This window comes from Hippopotamus amphibius, chromosome 11 (genome assembly GCF_030028045.1).
Source record: "Hippopotamus amphibius kiboko isolate mHipAmp2 chromosome 11, mHipAmp2.hap2, whole genome shotgun sequence".
Lineage (NCBI taxonomy): Eukaryota > Metazoa > Chordata > Mammalia > Artiodactyla > Hippopotamidae > Hippopotamus > Hippopotamus amphibius.
This window is the reverse complement of record NC_080196.1, coordinates 51320849-51337137: the sequence shown is the minus strand read 5'-3', so window position 1 is coordinate 51337137 and position 16289 is coordinate 51320849. Positions and strand designations below refer to the sequence as shown.

General features: G+C 39.3%; 1 pseudogene; it reads right to left on the bottom strand.

Annotated features, from left to right (window-relative positions):
* Window positions 1-1127, bottom strand: part of LOC130830902 (mitochondrial carrier homolog 1-like) — a 30181-nt pseudogene extending 29054 nt beyond the window's left edge.
* Between the last annotated feature and the right edge of the window lie 15162 nt (window positions 1128-16289).

Here is a 16289-nt window from a genome sequence, read left to right as displayed (position 1 = left end):
AATGCATAAGGGTTACGTGAGATGCGTGGAGGATGCGTTGGTGGTGGATCCAGAGCCTGGCCTCCGCCGGCCTCTGCTCCTGCCCGTGCTCACACCATCCCCACCACTGCTGTCAACCCAGATTATAGTTTTAATTTTGATGAAACTGGTTTCTATTAAAACCAATGCCTCAGGCCCTACATCTCTGAGGAGGAAGTGCTTGAGGAGAGCAAACTCCAAGGTATGGGGTTTGCGAAAGAGGGTAGGTTCAAATGATGGTAGAGATTTGCTTGTGCTAATAATGTTTATTAAGATTATTAATGTGTGTTAAAGTTCTATACCAGAGTTTCTTAAGTTTTAATTAAACTGCTCCAAATCCTATTTTTTTCCATAATTACAGAATGCAAAGTTTTCCAGTTAAGTGTATTTAATGTTAGAGAAGAAACGCAAGTATCTGCAATTTCTAGCAAAAAGAAAGTTCTCAAAAATATTCGCTAATTGGACAGGAATTATAACTCATTGTGTATATTCCCAGAACATTTTACCTGAGTATCTCTTATTTATAGCTGAGCTCACCTTATCTCAGATTCCTAAAGAATTATCTGCCTTGACAGTTGCAATTCCTTTGTGAAATAAACCATTCCTGTTTCTAATTATGGCTTATTTATTCTCCTCCCAACATGAACTCTTAATTACCTGTGTGTCTGCCTTTCCCATTAGACTGTGAGTTCTGCCAGACTGGGTACCTGGTAGGTACTCCACGAATGCACACTGTGGAATGAATGAACCAGTGTTGGGTGAATGTTTGTATCCCTTGCCAACATGGAATCTTAATTTCTTTTGGGAGAGATACAAAAATGACAAAGTTTATCCATCAACAGCAGGAAAGCTATTTCTAATGTGTTGCATTTTTAAAGTGATACATATGGACAAATGTTTTAATATAATCCTCGTAACTATCATATCAAAGAGTACTTTCATTGCCGCGCTCTCATAGATGAGGAAACTAAAACTGGGAAGGATTACACCATCCTTCCCGACATCAAACAGACAATAAGTGTCAGAGCTGGGGCTGATACTCAGGTAGTCTGATTTCGGAGCCCAGCTCTCACCTGGTATGCTATATTATCTCCAAATTTCAACCACATTATTTCAATGTCAGTGTTGTACAAATGTGTGTGTATATGTGAATGCTGTGTTTCATCAAAACCAAAGATGTTAAAGAACCTATAACTCTGAGTGACTCCAGCATATTTCCCTCATTGGATGTAACTGCCTTCAGAGTCTTCTCTTTTTTTCTAAAGGGAACAGAGGACTTATTTTAACCAACCACATTCAGACTTATGAACTCATTCTATCTAATCTGGAGTTGTAGTTTGCCATCCTTAGTAAGTCTAACCAGCTGAACCAAGCACCTTTTCATGCTTAAGAAACCCAGATTCCTCAGGCTCCCTCAGCCATTCTATGGATGCCTTCTCTGCTTTGTTTTCTCTTGCCAAGGCAATAAACTCAACAAAAACTTTCCTTCCTCTTCCCACCCCTCCTTTTTTTTTTTTAAAGTTTTGATAGCCTTTGATATATTCTTTGATAGTGTGCAGTGCTGTGGGAGAATATTCCAGAAGGATATTCACCACCATTAGATCCCAAATGCCAGGTTTAGAAAATTTACTCTTTTTCAATCTCAAATAATTAGACAAATCTACTTTGCTTCTGAAATACCATAAACTCATATAGATTCAGACATAGAGAAAATTATGTCAGTGAGTGATAAAATGACATAAGATAATGCTTTAAAAATGTAACATCCAAGTTCTGTAGAGGAGTGGACAGTCATCAGAAACAGGTCAGCAAGATGTTGCCTCTTGGAAGCCCTTTGGGAGCCTATGCTAAAGGAAGGACTCAAAATTCACCAGTTAACCAATCGTTTGTAAATGGTTTCTACTCGTGGGTGTAGTGGTACTAAAAAAAATTTGTAAATTTGAAAAAAAATTGAAAAAAGGGTATTAAGTAAGCTAAAATAGGCCCCCACCTCAAATAATCCCCCAAATCATAACCCCAAATTATCTGGGTTTTCCTGGTATTTTCAGAGCCAAGTTTTTAACCTTAAACTTACATTTAATTCTCTCCTAAGTAATTGATAATTCAATATTTCAGAGCCTGTGTTCTTAAGGTTTACTCTGTTATATAGAGAGTAGAGTTTGTGTGTATGTGTTTGTGAGAGAGGGCAGGCCTGTAGGAACACATGTGTATGTACACTTACATGTATGTCGTGTAGATCACTGCATTCCATACAAAAGTATTCTTACTAGAAAGAAGAAAACTGGCGAAACACACTTATGTAACTCCCCTATGCATATTTTAAAGAGGTTTTTTGGTTTGTTTGCATGTTTGTTTTCTCTATATATCTGAATTGTCTTGTGATTAGCTATTCAAAGTTTTTTTGAATGGTTTGGCTGAATAAATGAGGAAAGAAGAGTGAGACAAGTGGGTAAAATCTGTGATTTTGTAGGAAACCAGAAGGCAACTTTAAAGACTTTTCTCAATTTGGGATGTATAAGGAAATGGTGCCCTTTACAATTTGTTATTCTTTGAAGCTGGTATTTCAGAGAATTTTTTCTCCTTTAAATTGGATAATTTATAAATGAATGCTCCCAAAGGAATTCTTAAAATCAAAGAAAAAAGTATGCGGCTGGAAAATTGATTTGTCACCAGTACTTCTTAGCCTAAATATTTTTGAAGTTTGATAATGACTTGATTTTAAAATTTCACACGCTGAATGTCAGGAATATGCAAATAATGTAGATGGGAGGGATGGTTAAGGTGAAGGTGTCTCCTGGGGAAATGGTTCAGCCATATCTCTCATATCATCTCATGGAAATAGATCATTACTCTCAGTTGTACTTACATACCTCAATTTTAATATTTGGTTCAAGTTGGGAAGGGAGGAAAACAGTATTCGTCTTGGGCTTGTGATCATCAGGCGCTGTGTTTGGTGTCTTCTGGATGTCTGGGTAGATCTGATTTAATTCTCAACGAAAGCCTGAGAACAAGGTGGTACCCTGATTCTACAGATGGAGAAAAGGAGGTAGAGAGGATGGAGAGATTATTCACAATGAAGTTTTTTTAAATAACCATTTTTTAAATTGAAATATGGTGAATTTACAATGTTGTGTTATTTTCAGGTGTACAACAAAGTGATTTGGTTATATATATTCAGTTATATATGTATGCATCTTCAGTTATTTTATATATATATATATATATATTCTTTTTCAGATTCTTTTCCATTATGTTATTACAAGATATTGAATATAGTTCTCTGTGCTATACAGTAGGTCCTTGTTATTTATCTATTTTATATATAGTAATATGTATCTGCTAATCCCAAACTCCTAATTTATCTCACCCCCTCCCACACTATCCCCCTGGTAACCATAAGATTGTATATTTTCTATGTCTGTGAGTCTATTTCTGCTTTGTAAATAAGTTCATTTATATCATTTTAAAAAAGATTCCACATATAAGTGATTATATGATACTTGTCTTTGTCTGTTTGACTTATTTAACTTAAGTGGATAATCTCTAGGTCCATCCATGTTGCTGCAAATGGCATGATTTCCTTCTTTTTCATGGCTTGAGTGATGAAGTAATGAAGTTTTAAAAGGAGCATCACAGTCCCCTGAAGGGCTTGTTAAATACAGGTCACTGGGCTCCACCCTCGGACCTGCTGATTCAGTGGTTCTGTAGTGTGGCTGAGAATCTGCATTTCTAACAAGTCCCCAGGTGATGTTGTAGCTGATCCTGGGGCCACACTTTGAGGACCATTGTCCTATAACAGAAGATGAGATCTCTAAACCCATATCAATCATGCCCTGTTAATAAAAAGTGAGTATTCAGTGCCTGATTGAAATCTTGAAAATATGCAGCCTGATGTGCTTTTCTCCTCCTCAGTTACAGTGTGTGTGCCCTTGGGGAGTGGGGTGGTTTGCCTGGGAGTCCTCAAAGCTACAGGGTAAACACAATGCATCTTCAAGCAGTGATAGTTTTCTTTGATGGTAAACAGTTTAACATGCTATCTTTATGTTAAAACAAACATAGGGCTGGGCTATGGGGGAGAATACAAATTCACATGCATTCCTAAGATAAAGCTTTAGATTTCAAAGAAATTCTGCCCTTGTGGTAGACAGTTTTAGGCGATGCTTCCAGTCTCAGAGGGTACACATTGGCTGTCCTCTGGCAATGAGAGGATTTAACTGAAGAAAAAAGAGGTTACTTTATGTCAATATTAAATACTTTCTTGAGCTGAGAGTTTCTGTTTCTGGATTAAGATTCTAGTCTCTCGCTGACCTGATATTCCTCAGGGTCTAGCCTTAAGGACCAGGTAGATAAGCCTTTTTCTGAGGACATATAGAAAGTTGACGTTCCCGTTTTAGCACTGGATGCTATAAACTTCAAATTAAAAAAAGATATAGTAGCACAGGGAACTATACTCAATATCCTGTGACAAACCATAATGGAAAAGAATATGAAAAAGAATATATATATGCATAACTGAGTCACTTTGCTGTATAGCAAAAATTAACACAATGTTGTAAATCAACTATACTTCAATAAAATCCAAAAAAAAAAAAAAAAAGGAAATTAAGTATATTTCAAACCTTTTGTCTTCATGAAGAAAAATAATTTGAAGTCAGCTTGGGGTGATGTCTTCCTTCACTGTGGGTCCTAGAAAATCTGGGCTTCACTGTTAGGGTACGTGCATGACAGCCTCCCCCCCACCAACCCCTCCAAACACAAGTTCCTAAGTCAGGGATCCTTTTCCAGGCCGCACTGTCCATCTGGAGTGAGTGTCCTGCTTTACACCAAGCACAAGCACAGGGCTCTTTCTTTGGTCCCCAGTTTGCGGCTTTGCTAAGGGCAGTGGCATTTACTTACACCCTCCTAGAAGTTTTCTCACTACTGGTTATGTTTGGCCCACAGCTGAGAATAGCTTTGCAGTTTTAAATGATTGAAAAAGATCAAAACAGGAGTAAAGTTTCATGACATATGAAAATGATAAGAAATTAAAATTTCTATGGTAAGAAAGGCTGTTTCCATAAATAAAGTTTTATTGGAACACAGCCACACTCATTCTGTTTTATTGTCTGCAGCAGCTTTTGGCTGCTTTCCCACTACAAGGACAGAGATGAGTAGTTGTGACAGACACTTTGTAGCCCACAAAGCCAAAAAACAGATACTGTTTGGCAGGAAATGTTTACAGATTCCTGCTCTAGACTGTGCAGGAGGCAGGCACATTCTTTACGTTTTAGATGCAGAATCAGACCAGGTCCCCACCTTATCCTACCTAGAATAGGTTCTCTCATCTGTCTGTCTGTCCTCCAAGGAAAGCTTTGGTAGCTGGTGATTGTCGGAATGCCTGGCAGCTCTGCAACAAAAACAGTGATGTGTCTTTAAAATAGGGTGTCCAGGCTCAGAACTCAAGGCTTTTAGAGATGAGGGAGGGAAAAGTACCTCTTATTTATTCCTATGCCGCTATTTTAAAAAACCCTAAATCAGTTAGGGTTTTTTAAAATACTGGCATAAGAATAAACAGGGTCAGTACATTTTCTTAACCTGTCTTTTTTTTTTTTTAATTTTTAATTTTATTGAAGTATAGTTAATTTGCAATGTTGTGTTAATTTCTGGTGTACAGCAAAGTGATTCAGATATATATCTATATCTATATCTATATATGCTTTTTCATATTCTTTTCCGTTATGGTTTATCCCAGGATATCGAATATAGTTCCCTGTACTCTACAGTAGGACCTTATTGTTATCCGTCCTATATATACTAGTTTGCATCTGCTAACTTCAAATGCCCAGTCTTTCCCTACCCCCCGCCCTTGGCAAGCACAAGTTTGTTCTCTATGTCTGTGAGTCTGTTTTTGTTTTGTAGATAAGTTAAATTGTGTCATATTTTAGATTCCACATATAAGTGATATCGTATTTACCCTAATTCATAAAGTCTTTGCAAGGAAAGGCTCTGAGAAAATAGGAATGGATATGGGGTTTGCCCTTTATCCCATCGATACAAGAAAGTACAACAGGTAAAGAACCTTGTATGTCTCCCTAGGTGATGATGTTGGTAGTGGTTCCACCTTTATGCTTTTTCTCCAAGGAGAAATATACTTACCAGCACCTATCTCCATCCTGCCTTCTCCCCAGAAAGCAGAGCCTGAATCAGGGCTTGCATGTAGCTAGCTCATTATGAAGGGTGATCTAGGGAATAGGCTTGAGAGAAGAAAACAGGATTAGAGGAGAGCCAAGGTGAGGGTGTATTCTTTAGTCTCTTCATCCTTAAAAAATGCTTTCTTGAGCTATAATTCACATAACATAAAATTCCGCCATTTAAAATGTACAATTCAATAGTTTTAGGTATATTCAAAGTTGTGCAGCTGTCACCACAGTCAAATTTTAGAACATTTTCATTATCCCCAAAAGCAGCTTTGTTCCCATTAGAAATCACTTCCTATTTCCCCCCAACCCTCTCCCAGATCTTGGGATCTACTTCCTATCTCTATGGATTTCCTTATTCTGAACATCTCCTGTAAATAGGATCACATGAGCGTGGCTTCTTTCACTGAGCATGTTTTCAAGATTCAGCCGTATTGCAGAATGCGTCAGCACTATGTATCTTCTTCTTGTAAGAAACATTCCCTTGTATGAACAAACCATATTTTATTTATCCATTCACCAGCTGGTGGACATTAGGGTTTTCTCTAGTTTTTGGCTATTATAATGATGCTAGAAACATTTGTGAAGTTTACAAGTTTTTTTTTTTTGGGGGGGGGGTTGTGTGGACATATGTTTTCAATTTTCTTGAGTGTATTCCTAGGAGTGGTATTGCTGGGTCATATGGTAACTCTATGTTTAACCCTTTGAGGAACTGCTGACCTGTTTTCCAAAGTGATTGTACCATTTTACATTCCAACTAGCAATGTATAAGGGTTTCAATTTCCTTCCATTCTTGGCAACACTTGTTATTATCCATCTTTTTTATTTTGGTCATCGTAGGAGATGTGAATTGATATCATATTGAGGCTTGAATTTGCTTTTCCTGATGGCTAATGATGGTGAACATCTTTTGTGGCCTATTGACCATTAGGATAAATTTGGAGAAAGTGTCTATTCTGATCCTTTGCCTATTTTTCAATTGAGTTATTTGTCTTTTTATTATTGAATTGTAAGAGTACTTTATATATTCTAGATACAAGTATTTTCATCAGATACATGACTTGCAAATATCTTCTCCCATTCTGGACATTGTTTTTTCACTTTCTTGATGGTATCCTTTGAGCACAAAGGTTTAAAATTTTGATATAGGCCAATTTATCTATCTTTTCTTCTGTCACTTGTGCTTTTGATGTTAACTAAAGGCTTTGCCTTTTCCAAAGTCATGAAGATGTACTTCTCTATTTTCTTCTAAGAGTTTTATAGTTTTAGCTCTTATGCTTAGGTAGGTCTCTGAGCCATTTTGAGTTAATTTTTATGTATGGTGTGTGAAGAAGGTGTTACAACTTGATTCTTTTGCATGTTCATGTCTTGTTGTCCCAAAACCATTTGTTGACAGACTTTTCTTTCCCCCATTGAATTGTTCCAGTACCCTTGTCAAGAATCAGTTGACCATATATATGAGGGTATATTTCTGGATTCTCAATTCTATTCCATTGGTGTACATATCTATCCTTATGCCAGTTGCCACAGTGTTTTGATTACTGTAACTTGGTAGTAAGTTTTGAAATTGGGGAATATGTGCAATAGACTGAATATTTATCCTCCTAAATTTATGTTAAATCCTAATGTATTTGGAGGTGAGGCCTTTGGGAATTGCTTGGGTCATGATTTATGGAATTCTCATAAATCTGATTAATGTCCTTATAAAAGAGATTCCAGAGAGCTCCCTCACCCTCTTTCCACCATGTGAGGACACAGAAGAAAAAAAATGCCACTTATGAACCAGGAATTGGACTCTTACCAGGCACCAAATCTGCAGGCATCTTCACAACCACCAGAAGGTGAGAAATTTCTGTTTTTCATAAGCACCCGGATTATGGTATTATGTTAAAGCAGCCTAAATGAACTAAGACAGTGAGTCTTCTAATGTTATTCATTTTCTTCAAGATTGTTTTGGCTATTCTGAGACCTTTGAATTTCTATGAGTTCTAGGATCAGCCTGTCAATGTCTTCTGCAAATAAGCCAATTGGGATTTTGATTGGGATTGTTTTGACTCTGTAGATTGCTTTGGTGAATGTTGCCATCTTAATAATATTAAGTCTTTGGATCCATGAACATGGATGTCTTTCCATTTGTTTAGCTTTTCTTCAATTTCTTTGAACAATGTTACGTAACTTTCAAAATGTAAATTTTATACGTGTTTTGTTCAAATACTTTATGCCTAAGTATTTTATTCTTTTTGATGCTATTGTAAATGACATTGTTTTCTTGATTTCATTTTCAGATTGTTCATTGCTAGTATATAGAAATACAGTTGTATTCTGAATATTTCTCTTGTACTTGTGCAATCTTGCTGAACTTGTCTATTAATTCAAATAGTTTTTTAGTGGGTTTCTTAGGATATTCTATATATGGGGTCATGTCATCTTAATGTGCTAGAGATAACTTTATTTTCTCCTTTCCAATCCAGATGTTGTTTGTTTCATTTCCTTGCCTGATTGCCCTGCCTGGCACCTCCAGTACAATTTGGAATAGAAGTCAGGAAGGTGTACATCCTTGTCTTGTTCTGATTGTAAGGGAAAAACTCTCATTCTTTCACCATTAAGTGTGATACTAGCTGTGGGTTTTTCAAAGATGCTCTTTATCGGATTGGGAAACTTGTTTTCTGTTTCTAATTTGTTAAGTCTTTTAATCATGAAAGAATCTTGCATTTTTTCAAATGTCTTTTTTCTTCATCTTTTGTGATGATTATGTGGTTTTTGCTCATTTTTTCTATTTTTATGGATTATTACATTGATTTATTTTCAAATGTTAAACCAACCTTACATTCCTGAGATAAATCCTATTGGTCATGGTTTGCAATCCTTTTTATATGCTGCTGGATTTAGGTTGATAGTATTTTGTTGAAGATTTTTGCATCTACATTCATAACAGACATTAGTCTACAGTTTTCTTTCCTTGTGATGGCTTTATCTGGCTTTGGCCTCATAGAATGAATTGGGAAATGTTCTTTCCTCTTCTGTTTTCAGAAGAGTTGGTAAAGAATTATTGCTTCTTTAAATGTTTGGTAGAATTTGCCAGTGAAACCATCTAACCAGATACTATAAAACTCCTAGAGGAAAACATAGGCCGAATACTTTGACATAAATCACAGCAGTGTTTTTTTAAAATCTATCCCCTAAAACAAAGGAAGTAAAAGCAAAAATAAACAAGTGGGACCTAATTAAATGTAAAAACTTTTGCACACAAAAGAAACCATCAACAAAGTGAAAAGACTACCTACTGAATGAAAGAAAATATTTGCAAATTATATGACTGATAAGGGATTAATAGCCAACATATAGAAACAGCTCATACAACTCAACATCAAAAAACAAACAAAAAAAAACGTGATTAAAAAGTGGAAGTGTGCATTCTTGAGCCTATCAGCAATGGAGGCCCCTGCAGCTGGATTCTGCCATATCCCTCTGAAAGATCAGATGTTTAAGAATTGTCCACCAAAAGAACAGAAGAGAGGGACATTTTTCTACCCACAGTTCCAATTGCCTATCACTCAGTGTTTCCTTGTAAAGTGTTAGCTCCCTTGCACTTTCAGGGTTTCCATGTGTGAGTGCCAAGGGAGTTTTTGTAGGTGTTCCACACAGCAGATTCAGGGATGCAGCAGGGCAGCTGAAGTGTCATGCTGTTATGTGTAACTGCAGGTAGAGCTTCCAGGTAGAAGCTTGTTGTTGTGCCAATGGCTGGAGTAAATAGTTGGATGGGAGATGTGAATTAGGGTACAAAGCTACTCAATATAGTGCATCCATGGAAGTACTTCAACCTCTTTGTGCTCTCCACTATATTTAATTATTCACAAAGATTTCAAAGCTGTGCTCATCCCTCCAAGTCTACAAAAGGCTTAAACATGAGGATTCATGGAATAAGCTTCAGCTACTACTCCTGCAACTCATTCTAGGGCCACAACGTTCATTTCCTTTCTCTATCTCTCACTGCATATTTCCCTCACCTTTATTCAGCACTTCAGTGCAGACAAGTAGGGTAACTCAGAACTTCACCTCTGAGGGATATAAGTCCTCAATTGTTTAATCTTTGTTGAACTGTGGTTTCTGCAGTTTCCCATTTACAGTTATTACTGAGCACGGAAGCACTAAATGATGCCCCAGAGAAGCCCTGAGGTACCATATTGTGCTCCTTCCTGCCCATCATTATATAACAGCATCCCTCCATCTGCATGGTAAAGGGATCAATTAAAACTGCCAGTATAACAACACCTTTTTTTGCTTGATGTTCTACTGTCACAAGGAGCCCCAAAATGGCAAGGTGGTAGTTGTAGGTTAAGGTTACATGGAATCTAATGCAGCAGAACCTAATATTTTAGGGACAAGAAGAACAGATTCTGAAAACTATAAACTGGGCATGATAAGTGTTGTCTATCTTCCTTGTACCCCTTGGTTTTCCAGTCAATATATTCTATCTTTTAGGGACATAGCACTATATATGTATCAGCCCTTGCTTTAGTACCAAATCCCAGAGCATGGCATCCCAGACTCACAGGGTGTTGTCCCTGAGATGGACCTTGTAGGAGACTTCAGTGAGCCATCCCATTATGCCATTAGGCTGACTGTTTCTGAGTGATGTGATATATGGTAGGGTTAGTGGATCAAGTGATCAAATGCCCACTGCCTTTATAAAAAGGGTCTTTTAGTTGGTGATGATTGGTAGCATATGCAGCTGTAAAGGTGTTCTGTAAGTCTGTGCATGATTCCAACAGAGGGACTATAGGCCAGGAAGGCAATCCCATATCTGAAATAGGTATCAATTCCAGTAAGTAAAATTCTAGATAGCAGTTGCCTGATAAATCAATCTGCCAGTAAGTGGCTGGCAGGTCTCCTCGGGAGATAGTGCATCAGACTCTGCTCTTGGCAGGCTGAATGTTCAGCAGTGACCTTGGTAAGAGGAGTCCCTTGCTGTGTGACCCACACATCACCTTCCTTCCTATCACCATCACCATAGCAACTCCAGGGCCCTTTGTGCAAGCTCTGGGGCAACAGCTACATTAAAGTGAGCTCTAACACGAAACACAAACCTGAGCATGTTTTGTGTCCTTTCCAACAAGTTCACCCCTGTGCCTGTTCCCCAAATTCCTTTGTCTCTGCTCTCTGATTTCATTTCTTCCCAGCAGCTGACCAATAAGCAGAGACATTCAGCAATGCCCAGAATTGGATATTATTGTACATTTCAGGTTGGGTCATTTCTTCCTTCATTACAAAGCCGGGACCACATGTCCTATTCTTATCTTTGCCTCCTGGGATTACTCCCCTCCAGACCACCTCTAACAGGGCCTCTATATGGTAGCATCATCATCCAACACCAATACCCAGCACTGATCAGTCAGGGAATTGGACCCTCATGCCTTCTCCTAGGATCTGTGTCCCCTTGAGGATGTAAGACATGAATTGAGAGATGGGCTACCTCTTGTTGAAAGTTCTGTGTGCCTTCAAGACCTGTCTGTGTCTGATCCTGGAGGTACCATTTCCATCACAGGAAGGATGCTGCTGCAGCCACCCTACATTATGGTTTGATGGATCTGATAATATGGGCAGCCCAGACACAAAGTTCCTTGGTATCCTGCAGTCAGGCTCTTAAGATTCTACTAGGGCTCCTTAACACTCCAAGAACTGTTTTTCAAATGGCAAGTCGTTTTCTCCTGCTAAAGACATGGCCTTATTCCAGAATCCAAGGTCTGTGCACTGGACTTTTCTCTTGAGGCTTGTCAGGGAAAATACATTGCATTCTTATTCAACATGAGTGCTCCTAACACCATGACATCTGTTGGTCGTATGGCCTTAGTGGCAGGACAGTTTACACTATATCCTGGAATGGTTGCCAGATCTTCTTTTGCTCTGAACATCCCTGAAAACAGGCACTTTTCTGCATCACCTGATAAATGGCTCAAAGCAATACTCCCAAGTGTGGGGTGAGCTGCCTCTAAAATTCAGAGAGCCCCACAAAATGCTGTACATTATTTTTAGAGCTATTGGGCATAAGGGCAACAACTTCTCCTCTGCTCAGGAGAGGGTGTCCTGACGTGTCAGACCCTGCTCCTGGGATACAGTGGTCTGTCCCTGGTGGCCACTTTGGCTTTGCTTTCCTCACTGTAATTTCATCCATCTTGCCTCTGTCTGCTAAGTAATGCCACATAGTCTCTGCTATCATCCGATCCCACTGTCCTTATTGAAGCTACAAATCCCAGCCCTTGTCGCCATCTCCTGCTGTGAACACTGTCTTGCAGGACACAGCCCCAGGGAGCTTCAAAAAGATGCTGCCATTCCCCTCATCAGTGTAATGCATCCGGGCCATCAGCTGCATCCGGGCCATCAGCTGGTTCTCTCCTGAACTTATTTTTATGTCTAATCTTGTGGTGTCTCTTCTTTATGAATCTTCTGCTTAAATCTTCTACCAAAAGCCCTGTAAGCCACTGGGAACCACCTCCCCAGGACGCCATAGTGTGGCTTCCTTGTGTTATGCCAACACATGAGACCTTGAGAAACTCCTGTTTTCAGAAACCTCAGAGTAGATTCATAGTCAAGCCATCTATTCTCAAAATTACCCACAATTTCAAGACTCATTTCGTATACTTCCTGTCCCTTGGGTCTCAATCCAAGAGTGATGGAAGTGACACTAATTCCTTACTGGTTCCTGCTCTCTCTTACTTTCCTGAAATCCTGTCTGTTTACTCCCCAGCTCAGAGCTTGTTTGGCTGTCATTTGGGAAGTGTGTGTGGAGGTGTGTGAGCTGCTGCCAGTGTTCACCGATACCTGCTCTTCTTTTCTTTCTGGGTGTGTGAGAGAAACAGAACTTCTGGCCTCTGTGCCATCCACAGAGCTGTCTCACTGATTCCCACCAATGGTCTGGGGTCAGATATGTTGTAGATCATCCTGGAGCTGAGGCAGTCATGTTATCAGTAAGCTCAGGCTCTGTAACAAAATACCATGGACTGGGTGGCTTAAACAGTAGGACTCCGTTTCCTCACAGTTGTGGTAATAGGTGCTGGCAACTTTGATTTCTGGTGAGAGCTGTCCTCCTGACTGTAGACTGCTCCCTGCTTTCTGTGACCTCACACCACTGTCCCCACAGGTGGGCAGGGAAGGAGAGCCAGCATGAGTCCCCATGCCTCTTCCTCTTCTTATCAGGGCACTGTCCCCATCAGATTGGGACTCATCCTTAGGGCCTCATTTCATATTAATCAAAATAAAAGTCCTGTCTCCAAATACAGTCATGTTGAGAGCTAGAGCTTCAACATATGAATTTTGAGGCAATACAATTCAGTCCATAACAGCGGGGAACATCTCCTGTGTTGTCCTCCAACTTGCCTGGGCAACCCTGAAAACCATGTGTCCAGATGGTACAGATGTTCTGAATGGAAGGAAGATGATTATTGAGCCATGGCTTGGAAGGTGCTAGATTGGAGAGCCAATGGGACCACAGAGAACTTGGATGAAGGAACAATGTGTGTGTAGTCATGGAGCTATGGGGGCTGCTTTGTTACTGTACCACAACCCATCCTATCCTGACTAATACAGGGGACTGTAGCTCCTGGTATGTATATGCTCCCCAGTTTTTGCCTGATGACTTGCACAAGGTCGTTTAAACCTAGGACATTTTATTTACATTTTTCTTTATAGGAGTGGTCATAATTTCAAGAACAGGTAATATTTTATGTATTGCTTCCCCCTCCATATTATCATATAGTTCCATCAAGATCATTTTACTGACTCATAATACTTCCATCCAAAGGCTGAGATACTCTAATTCTGAAGACATTCTTTTCATGTTATTATTTTATATATATATATATATAATTTTGTTTGCTAATGAAAAGCCTTTCTTACATTTACATTGAAGAAAACAGTGCCTTTCCTGAAGTGAATTATCAGAATTTAAAAGTATAGCTTTATTTTTAACCTAAAATGAATGTGATGTTCAGATCCATGAAGCCATGGTATCTTTCATTTCTCAAAATATGACATTTTCTATATTCTCTCTTGCTTTGGCTCTCAAGTAGCTTTATTTATGTGCTACTCTCCAGGTACACAGAGCTTTCTCATAGAATGAATTGTGTTGAACAAATTACAGAAAGTTGCTCCCCCAAGGAGCTTGGAGTCTGCAGGCAAGTCACCTAATCCAGAATGCAGAATAAAGAACAAGCATTGTGTGTGGGGTAGGGTTGTTTCTGGAAAGATCAGCAGCAAGGTGTTTTTTTAGCTTCACACACAATTGATGCTATGGTTCAATGATTTATCAGGTAAAATGAGACATTTAACAATGAAACAGGCCATTAGGAAGCCACCAGTGGGTCGTTTCAGTAGGCATTTCAGTTTTAAGGATGGCCTCAGCCTTTTAGCAGGGAATGACAGAGAAATGCTTACCCTTGTGGAGATCTCGGCGTGGCTAAGCTATTTTTTACTGCTTTTACCTGGTCCCTGAAGGGAACACAAGAGAACAGAGGAACAAATACAGTCAGCCTTCCATTGCACCAGTGACAATACCATCTCCAATTATAGCCCTCCAAGAGATCTCTGAAATTGTGTTTCTGAAGTGGTCATTTATTTAAGGCTTAGGGCTCTTCTGATAAATAAACTGGGAGGTTCTATCATTCTCCTCTCAGGGCTGAAGGAGACAGCTCTGGGGCTCAATGTGAGATCTGGGACCATGTGGGCCAAGGAGGTGGGGGGGCGAGGTGCAGCTCAGGGCTGTGATTCGGCCCCTGAGTAATGAAGTGACAGGCTGGAGGCAACTTCATTATCTGCGATGCGGTGGCCCCACCCATCCACAAGAGGTGAGAACACAGTGAGAGGGCAGGAGGTGTGTGATGGAAATCAAGCAGCACGTGCTGGCAGAACAGGTGGTCTTGGAAGTGAGAGAGATATACATGTGATTCTGGGATGAACAGAGATTTAGGACAGGTTACCCAGCTTCTCTGAGCCTTGATTTCCCCATCAGTAAAATGGAGATAAGAACAGTGCCTTACATAAAGTCTGTGGTATGTATTGGATAAAATAATGTGTAACTGAATCACTTGGCTATACAGCAGAAATGAACGCAACATTGTAAATCAACTATATGTCAATGAAATATAAAAAATTAACAAATAAAAAAATACTGTGGATTAAAGTACTGAGCCTAGTACCTGACAACCACCACAATAGTAGTAACAATATTCACCTCTGTGACCACCTGCTCGGTGCTTATGTACATAAAGTCATGTAAAATCTTCAACTTAAAGTCTAACAAATCCCTGCAAGGTACCACACTCAACCTTTGTAGGAGGGAAAACTGAGGGGAAGTGAAATTCAGTAATTTGACACAAACAGTGAACAGGGTAGCTTAGATTGAAACCCAGCTTTTTAGCTGCAAAACTGGCCCTCCTTGCACTGTGCCACCCTGCAGATGGGCTGAATAAACATGTAAGACAGCCAGGCAGAGACTGTTAGCTCAAGTGGAATATGGAAGTAAAATAATACCTTCCTTATAATCCCTATGGAACAACTTTCAGTATCTTGGCTGCTTGAAAGCATGACAGTCTAGGAGGATGGTTTAAGGGGGAAAATTATGGTGGGTGTTTCAATGTGTGAGTTGAGATGGTAGAAATATTTACCATCTTCCTCAAATATGTGGAGAAAATCATTTGAGACAATACCTATGCACGTTATAAAATACTAGACATTATTAATGAAAATTATGTGGTATAGATGCTATGTATTCTATAGTTTCAACTGCTTTTTCTAAAATCAGATATACCAAGATTCCTTAGTCCCCTGGGGCCTATTTGGGTACATCAGGGAGCTGGAATAAGTGTTTTATATGAGGATTTTTTTTCAAATGCCAATAGGCCAAGGAGGTGATATAAACATAACTTACGAAAGCATGAACTCTTGTGCTAGGTGTGATGCTGCTTCAGAACATGGAGCGTGGCCGGGACAAGAGCTGGTAGACATAATTTCTAGCTTTGGCTCTACTGCTCCCTAGCTGTGTTCACATTCACAAATAACTTATTCATCAGATACTGGATCCAAATTTAACTAAGTCTGGTA